Below are 6,626 nucleotides of genomic sequence, written 5' to 3'. Positions count from 1 at the left end.
GAGTGTTAGAGGGTCAGCTGTACTTAGTGGATTTTGATAGAGCTGAACTCGACACTTGCTTAATTGCTAAGACTAACATGGGCTGGCTCTGGCATCGCCGACTAGCACATGTTGGGATGAAGAATCTTCATAAGCTTCTAAAGGGAGAGCACATTTTAGGACTAACAAACGTTCATTTTGAGAAAGACAGGATTTGTAGAGCATGCCAAGCAGGGAAGCAAGTTGGCACTCATCATCCACACAAGAACATCATGACGACCGACAGGCCGCTTGAGCTACTCCACATGGATCTATTCGGCCTGATTGCTTACATAAGCATCGGCGGGAGTAAGTATTGTCTTGTAATTGTGGATGACTATTCTCGCTTCACTTGGGTGTTCTTTTTGCAGGAAAAATCTCATACCCAAGAGACCTTAAAGGGATTCTTGAGACGGGCTCAAAACGAGTTCGGCTTAAGCATCAAGAAAATAAGAAGCAACAATGGGACGGAGTTCAAGAACTCTCAAATCGAAGGCTTCCTTGAGGAGGAGGGCATCAAGCATGAGTTCTCTTCTCCCTACACTCCTGTCGGGGACCATAATTAGGGGTACCCTCAAGGCGCCTAATTCTCAGCTGGTAACCCCCATCAGCATAAAGCTGCAAAGGCCTGATGGGTGCGATTAAGTCAGGGGTCAGTCCATACGAGTGACTCGATCACGCTTCGCCCGAGCCTAGCCTCGGACAAGGGCAGCCGACCTCGAGGGACTTCCGTCTCGCCCGAGGCCCCCCTTTTAACGGCGGACACATCTCCGGCTCGCCCGAGGCCTTGGCTTCGCTAAGAAGCAACCCTGACTAAATCGCCGCACCGACTGACCGAGTTGCAGGAGCATTTAACGCAAAGGTGGTCTGACACCTCTATCCTGACGCGCGCCCCCCGGCAGAGCCGAAGTGACCGCCGTCACTCCACCGCTCCACTGACCGGTCTGACAGAAGGACAGCGCCGCCTGCGCCACTCCGACTGTAGTGCCACTCGACAGAGTGAGTCTGACAGGCAGTCAGGCCTTGCCAAAGGCGCCATAGGAAGCTCCGCTCCGCCCGACCCAGGGCTCGGACTCGGGCTAAGCCCCGGAAGACGGCGAACTCCGCTCCGCCCGACCCAGGGCTCGGACTCGGGCTAAGACCCGGAAGACGGCGAACTCCGCTCCGCCCGACCCCAGGGCTCGGACTCGGGCAAAGACCCGCAAGACGGCGAACTCCGCTCCGCCCGACCTCAAGGCTCGGACTCGGGCTAAGACCCAGAAGACGGCGAACTCCGCTCCGCCCGACCCCAGTGCTCGGACTCGGGCTAAGACCCGGAAGACGGCGAACTCCGCTCTGCCCGACCCCAGGGCTCGGACTCGGGCTAAGACCCGGAAGACGACGAACTCCGCCTCGCCCGACCCCAGGGCTCGGACTCCGCTCTGGCCTCTGCCGAACGACCTCCGCCTCGCCCGACCCAGGGGCTCGGGCTCGGCCTCGGCAACAGGAGACAGACTCGACCTCAGCTTCGGAGGAGCCCCCACGTCGCCCGGCCTCGGACGCGGGCCCACCACGTCAACAGGGAGCGCCATCATCACCCTACCCCGAGCCGACTCGGGCCGCAAAGAACAAGACTGGTGTCCCATCTGGCCAGCTCCGCCAGATAGGCAATGATGGCGCCCCGCGTGCCCTGTGACGACGGCAGCTCTCAGCCCCTGTCGGGGACCATAATTAGGGGTACCCTCAAGACGCCTAATTCTCAGCTGGTAACCCCCATCAGCATAAAGCTGCAAAGGCCTGATGCGTGCGATTAAGTCAGGGGTCAGTCCATACGAGTGACTCGATCACGCTTCGCCCGAGCCTAGCCTCGGACAAGGGCAGCCGACCTCGAGGGACTTCTGTCTCGCCCGAGGCCCCCCTTTTAACGGCGGACACATCTCCGGCTCGCCCGAGGCCTTGGCTTCGCTAAGAAGCAACCCTGACTAAATCGCCGCACCGACTGACCGAGTTGCAGGAGCATTTAACGCAAAGGTGGCCTGACACCTCTATCCTGACGCGCGCCCCCCGGCAGAGCCGAAGTGACCGCCGTCACTCCGCCGCTCCACTGACCGGTCTGACAGAAGGACAGCGCCGCCTGCGCCACTCCGACTGCAGTGCCACTCGACAGAGTGAGTCTGACAGGCAGTCAGGCCTTGCCAAAGGCGCCATAGGAAGCTCCGCTCCGCCCGACCTAGGGCTCGGACTCGGGCTAAGCCCCGGAAGACGGCGAACTCCGCTCCGCCTGACCCAGGGCTCGGACTCGGGCTAAGACCCGGAAGACGGCGAACTCCGCTCCGCCCGACCCCAGGGCTCGGACTCGGGCAAAGACCCGCAAGACGGCGAACTCCGCTCTGCCCGACCCCAAGGCTCGGACTCGGGCTAAGACCCGGAAGACGGCGAACTCCGCTCCGCCCGACCCCAGGGCTCGGACTCGGGCTAAGACCCGGAAGACGGCGAACTCCGCTCCGCCCGACCCCAGGGCTCGGACTCGGGCTAAGACCCGGAAGACGACGAACTCCGCCTCGCCCGACCCCAGGGCTCGGACTCCGCTCTGGCCTCTGCCGAACGACCTCCGCCTCGCCCGACCCAGAGGCTCGGGCTCGGCCTCGGCAACAGGAGACAGACTCGACCTCAGCTTCGGAGGAGCCGCCACGTCGCCCGGCCTCGGACGCGGGCCCGCCACGTCAACAGGGAGCGCCATCATCACCCTACCCCGAGCCGACTCGGGCCGCAAAGAACAAGACTGGTGTCCCATCTGGCCAGCTCCGCCAGATAGGCAATGATGGCGCCCCGCGTGCCCTGTGACGACGGCGGCTCTCAGCCCCCTTACGGAAGCAGGGGGACGTCAGCAAAGACTCGACCGCTCCGACAGCTGTCCCTCCACCAAGCTCCGTTGCTCCTCCGACAGCCACGACATCACACCAGCAGGGTGCCAAGATCTCTCCGGCTGCCACATTGGCATGTACTTAGGGCGCTAGCTCTCCCTCCGCTAGACACGTAGCACTCTGCTACACCCCCCATTGTACACCTGGATCCTCTCCTTACGACTATAAAAGGAAGGACCAGGGCCTTCTTAGAGAAGGTTGGCCGCGCGGGACCGAGGACGGGACATGCGCTCTCTTGGGGCCGCCCGCTTCCCTCACCCGCGTGGACGCTTGTAACCCCCCTACTGCAAGCGCACCCGACCTGGGCGCGGGACGAACACGAAGGTCGCGGTATTTCCACCTCTCTCACACCCGTCTCCGGCCACCTCGCCTCTCCCCCCTTCGCGCTCGCCCACGCGCTCGACCCATCTGGGCTGGGGCACGCGGCACACTCACTCGTCGGCTTAGGGACCCCCCGGTCTCGAAATGGCGACAGTTGGCGCGCCAGGTAGGGGCCTGCTGCGTGCTGACGAACAGCTTCCCGTCAAGCTCCAGATGGGCAGTCTCCAGCAACCTCTCCGGCCCGGGACGATGCTCCGTTTCGGGAGTCTTGAGTTCATGTCCTTCGACGGCAGCTACGACATGATACTCCTTCCACCGCCGCGCGACAACGACAATGGCGGCCGACAACCCGCCCGCCGACGGCGGAATCGACGACATCTTCCCCGCGGGGTGGAAGAACAACATTCGAGCTCACTCCGTCCTCTCCCCCGCCAACGGAGGAGGAGGCGGGGCAACCAAGGCCAAGCGGGAGGCCTCGCTTCGTCGGCCGTCGAGCGAATCGACGCCCCCGACGCCCCAACGGAAGGCACGCCGGGCGTCGACCTCACGTTCGAGACAAAGGCAAGCGCCGTCCCCCCGCGACACGCTGATCCCGAGCAAGAAGACGACGCCAGCACGCTCGCGGAAAGCTTGCGGGACGTCGCCCTCGTACCTGAGACGACGGTGCAACCAGTCCCCGATGTGACTACGTCGCTCCTCGTCGACCAAAAGGTACTAACTAACTCCCATCTTACGTCATTTCGACTCGGCCTCAACCCGCCTAGCAACCTTGCTTTGGCGGGCGCTCTCATTGAGGCGAGTGCAACCCCACTGGGGTTTCGTATGCGGTCGCCTTGGGACCGATTGACGGACGTCTCGACCTACGGGCCCTCTGGGTCCGAGGAAGATGACGATCCCAGCATCTGTTGGGATTTCTCTGGATTTGGCAACCCCAGTGCCATGCGGGACTTCATGACCACATGTGACTACTGCCTCTCCGACTGTTCCGACGGTAGCCGCAGCCTTGACAACGAGGACTGCGGCCCAAGCCGCGAATGTTTCCACGTCGAGCTAGGGGATCCCTCCGAAGGCAACCATCTTGGCATGCCGGAGGACGGTGATCTTCCTAGGCCGGTGCCCCGCGCCGACATCCCGCGGGAGCTAGCTGTGGTCCCCGTTCCGGTGGGGGGTCACGACCCACAGCTCGAGCAAGTCCGCGGGGCGTAGGCCAGGCTCGACGAGGGAGCAGGAGCACTTGAGCCGATCCGTCGGGACGTCGGGCAGGTATGGGCGGGCCAACCCCCGGCCGGAGAAACACGTCACCTGCCCCAAGGTCTCCAGCACCGCGTCGCCAACGATGTCAGGGTCAGGCCGCCGCCCGCATCCAGCGGGGTTGGTCAGAACCTGGCAGCCGCAGCGATGCTCCTCCGCGCGATGCCGGAGCCATCAACCACCGAGGGTCGGCGAATCCAGGGAGAGCTCAAGAATCTCCTGGAAGACGCTGCGGCCCGACGGGCCGAGAGCACCGCCTCCCGAAGACAGGGATACCCCTCGGAACCTCATGCCGCGACTTCCCGATTCATGCGGGAAGCCTCGGTCTACACCGGGCGCACGCGCAACACCGCGCCTGCGGCCCCGGGCCACCTCGGCAACGAGCACCATCGTCGCGACCGTCGGGCCCACCTCGACGATAGGGTGCGCCGAGGCTACCACCCCAGGCATGGGGGACGCTACGATAGCGGGGAGGATTGGAGTCCCTCGCCCGAACCACCCGGTCCGCAGGCCTTCAGTCGGGCCATCCGACGGGCGCCATTCCCGACCCGGTTCCGACCCCCGACTACTATCGCGAAGTACTCGGGGGAAACGAGACCGGAACTGTGGCTCGCGGACTACCGCCTGGCCTGCCAACTGGGTGGAACGGACGACGACAACCTCATCATTCGTAACCTCCCCCTGTTCCTCTCCGACACCGCTCGCGCCTGGTTGGAGCACCTGCCTCCGGGGCAGATCTCCAACTAGGACGACTTGGTCCAAGCCTTCGCCGGCAATTTCCAGGGCACGTACGTGCGCCCCGGGAATTCCTGGGACCTTCGGAGCTGCCGGCAACAGCCGGGAGAGTCTCTCCGGGATTACATCCGGCGATTCTCGAAGCAGCGCACCGAGCTGCCCAACATCAACGACTCGGATGTCATCGGCGCGTTCCTTGCCGGCACCACCTGCCACGACCTGGTGAGCAAGTTGGGTCGCAAGACCCCCACCAGGGCGAGCGAGCTGATGGACATCGCCACCAAGTTCGCCTCTGGCCAGGAGGCGGTTGAAGCTATCTTCCGAAAGGACAAGCAGCCCCAGGGCCGCCCATCGGAAGAGGCTCCCGAGGCGTCTACCCCGCGCGGCGCCAAGAAGAAGGGCAAGAAGAAGTCGCAATCGAAACGCGACGCCGCTGACGCGGACCTTGTCGCCGCCGCCGAGTACAAGAACCCTCGGAAGCCCCCCGGATGTAACACCCCTGGTGTTACTATTACTAAAACTTGAGCATGACATCATAAGCATTGGCATTGCATATGTTTGACACACCTAGAGTGCATTCACTAGGCAAAAATTTCAAACAAGTTGTATTGTTTTAATGTTTTTGCAAATGGAACCCTGGTTAAGGAACTTAACCCTAAATAGTGGTTAAAGGGGTAAAACTTAACCCAAGTTAAGAAAACCTAAAGCTTTAGGGTAAAAGTCATAAAATGACCCTAAGAATAAACTTGAATCACTTTTATACCCCTGGGATACCAGAAACCCTAATTGGAACCCTGGAAAACCCTGAAACCAAACCCTAGGGGCTTATTTGCAAAATTAGTCCACTTTTGGACTAAAGTGCAAAAACCAAGTCAAATAAGTGTCTTAAGTCCTTTGGTTCACAAATATGTGAATTTACAAGCCAAACCCTGAGATTTGGACTTAAGTGCAAAATGGACCTCATTTGAGTTCTACACTAAGTCTGAAATTCAGTGTTAAAGGCTCCACTTTAGGGCTTTGTAACTTTCAAAGCATAGGGTTTTTGCCCTAGGTCACCACATCAAGTTGATAGCCCAATCATAGGAGAACAACTTTGTTTAAGGGTTCAAGCCATGTCCTTATGAAAAAAATAGAGAAAATCTCAACCCAAGTTGGACTGTCAGTCTGGTTCTGTCTGAATATCAGACTAACAGATTCTTGCCCTGAACTTCAAGACCAATTTCAAGCCAGATGCAGTGGCTTTTTGGGGCAACATCAGATGGCAAGATTGTAGAGGGCATGTTGCTTTACAACTTTGCTGCAGATCTTGGTTGGAGTTGTTATGGGAAATCGAGAGGAAACTCAGCTTCAACTTTGGTTGTCAGGCGACTGATGAAGCCCTTGCCATGGTACAGTAGT

The sequence above is a fragment of the Zea mays genome, chromosome 6 (genome assembly GCF_902167145.1).
Source record: "Zea mays cultivar B73 chromosome 6, Zm-B73-REFERENCE-NAM-5.0, whole genome shotgun sequence".
Taxonomy (NCBI): Eukaryota; Viridiplantae; Streptophyta; class Magnoliopsida; order Poales; family Poaceae; genus Zea; species Zea mays.
The sequence above is the reverse complement of the archived record's forward strand: the minus strand, read 5'-3'. Positions refer to the sequence as shown.